Source organism: Musa acuminata, unplaced genomic scaffold, assembly GCF_036884655.1.
Source record: "Musa acuminata AAA Group cultivar baxijiao unplaced genomic scaffold, Cavendish_Baxijiao_AAA HiC_scaffold_1126, whole genome shotgun sequence".
Taxonomy (NCBI): domain Eukaryota; kingdom Viridiplantae; phylum Streptophyta; class Magnoliopsida; order Zingiberales; family Musaceae; genus Musa; species Musa acuminata.
The window spans coordinates 1407007-1409506 of NW_027021339.1; positions in this window are offsets into that span (position 1 = coordinate 1407007).

Genomic DNA, 2500 nt, shown 5'->3' on the forward strand with positions numbered 1-2500 from the left:
ATAGCATGGACGGTGCTGCTTCTCGCTTCGCTCGCTGTTCGCCGCTCGCCGCTCGCTCGCGCAGCCAAAAATGGCCAGTTTTGGCCCGTTTTTGGGCTGTTTTGGCCTGTTTTTGGTCTGTTCTGGCGTGGCGCGGTGACCGTCGTGAGCGGAGCAAAACGTCAGCCATCTCAGCACCTTGGAACCCCCCGGGTGGCACAGGGCTGGATGGGGCTTTCGTATAGCAGGGACGGTGCTGCCTCACGCTTCGCTCGCTGTTCGCCGCTCGCCGCTCGCTCGCGCAACCTAAAATGGCCAGTTTTGGCCCGTTTTTGGGCTGTTTTGGCCTGTTTTTGGTCCGTTCTTGCGTGGCACGGCGACCGTCGTGAGCGGAGCAAAACGTCAGCCATCTCAGCACCCTGGAACCCCCCGGGTGGCACAGGGCTGGATGGGGCTTTCGTATAGCAGGGACGGTGCTGCCTCTCGCTTCGCTCGCTGTTCGCCGCTCACCGCTCGCTCGCTCAGCCAAAAATGGCCAGTTTTGGCCCGTTTTTGGGCTGTTTTGGCCTGTTTTTGGTCCGTTCTTGCATGGCGCGGTGACCGTCGTGAGCGGAGCAAAACGTCAGCCATCTCAGCACCCTGGAACCCCCCGGGTGGCACAGGGCTGGATGGGGCTTTCGTATAGCAGGGACGGTGCTGCCTCACGCTTCGCTCGCTGTTCGCCGCTCGCCGCTCGCTCGCGCAGCCAAAAATGACCAGTTTTGGCCCGTTTTTGGGCTGTTTTGGCCTGTTTTTGGTCCGTTCTTGCGTGGTGCGGTGACCGTCGTGAGCGGAGCAAAACGTCAGCCATCTCAGCACCCTGGAACCCCCCGGGTGGCACAGGGCTGGATGGGGCTTTCGTATATAGCAGGGACGGTGCTGCCTCTCGCTTCGCTCGCTGTCCGCCGCTCGCCGCTCGCTCGCGCAGCCAAAAATGGCCAGTTTTGGCCCGTTTTTGGGCCGTTTTGGCCAGTTTTTGGCCTGTTCTTGCATTGCGCGGTGACCGTCGAGAGCGGAGCAAAACGTCAGCCATCTCAGCACCCTGGAACCCCCCGGGTGGCACAGGGCTGGATGGGGCTTTCGTATAGCAGGGACGGTGCTGCCTCTCGCTTCGCTCGCTGTCCGCCGCTCGCCGCTCGCTCGTGCAGCCAAAAATGGCCAGTTTTGGCCCGTTTTTGGGCCGTTTTGGCCAGTTTTTGGCCTGTTCTTGCATTGCGCGGTGACCGTCGAGAGCGGAGCAAAACGTCAGCCATCTCAGCACCCTGGAACCCCCCGGGTGGCACAGGGCTGGATGGGGCTTTCGTATAGCAGGGACGGTGCTGCCTCTCGCTTCGCTCGCTGTCCGCCGCTCGCCGCTCGCTCGTGCAGCCAAAAATGGCCAGTTTTGGCCCGTTTTTGGGCCGTTTTGGCCAGTTTTTGGCCTGTTCTTGCATTGCGCGGTGACCGTCGAGAGCGGAGCAAAACGTCAGCCATCTCAGCACCCTGGAACCCCCCGGGTGGCACAGGGCTGGATGGGGCTTTCGTATAGCAGGGACGGTGCTGCCTCTCGCTTCGCTCGCTGTTCGCCGCTCACCGCTCGCTCGCTCAGCCAAAAATGGCCAGTTTTGGCCCGTTTTTGGGCTGTTTTGGCCTGTTTTTGGTCCGTTCTTGCGTGGTGCGGTGACCGTCGTGAGCGGAGCAAAACGTCAGCCATCTCAGCACCCTGGAACCCCCCGGGTGGCACAGGGCTGGATGGGGCTTTCGTATATAGCAGGGACGGTGCTGCCTCTCGCTTCGCTCGCTGTCCGCCGCTCGCCGCTCGCTCGCGCAGCCAAAAATGGCCAGTTTTGGCCCGTTTTTGGGCCGTTTTGGCCAGTTTTTGGCCTGTTCTTGCATTGCGCGGTGACCGTCGAGAGCGGAGCAAAACGTCAGCCATCTCAGCACCCTGGAACCCCCCGGGTGGCACAGGGCTGGATGGGGCTTTCGTATAGCAGGGACGGTGCTGCCTCTCGCTTCGCTCGCTGTCCGCCGCTCGCCGCTCGCTCGTGCAGCCAAAAATGGCCAGTTTTGGCCCGTTTTTGGGCCGTTTTGGCCAGTTTTTGGCCTGTTCTTGCATTGCGCGGTGACCGTCGAGAGCGGAGCAAAACGTCAGCCATCTCAGCACCCTGGAACCCCCCGGGTGGCACAGGGCTGGATGGGGCTTTCGTATAGCAGGGACGGTGCTGCCTCTCGCTTCGCTCGCTGTCCGCCGCTCGCCGCTCGCTCGTGCAGCCAAAAATGGCCAGTTTTGGCCCGTTTTTGGGCCGTTTTGGCCAGTTTTTGGCCTGTTCTTGCATTGCGCGGTGACCGTCGAGAGCGGAGCAAAACGTCAGCCATCTCAGCACCCTGGAACCCCCCGGGTGGCACAGGGCTGGATGGGGCTTTCGTATAGCAGGGACGGTGCTGCCTCTCGCTTCGCTCGCTGTCCGCCGCTCGCCGCTCGCTCGTGCAGCCAAAAATGGCC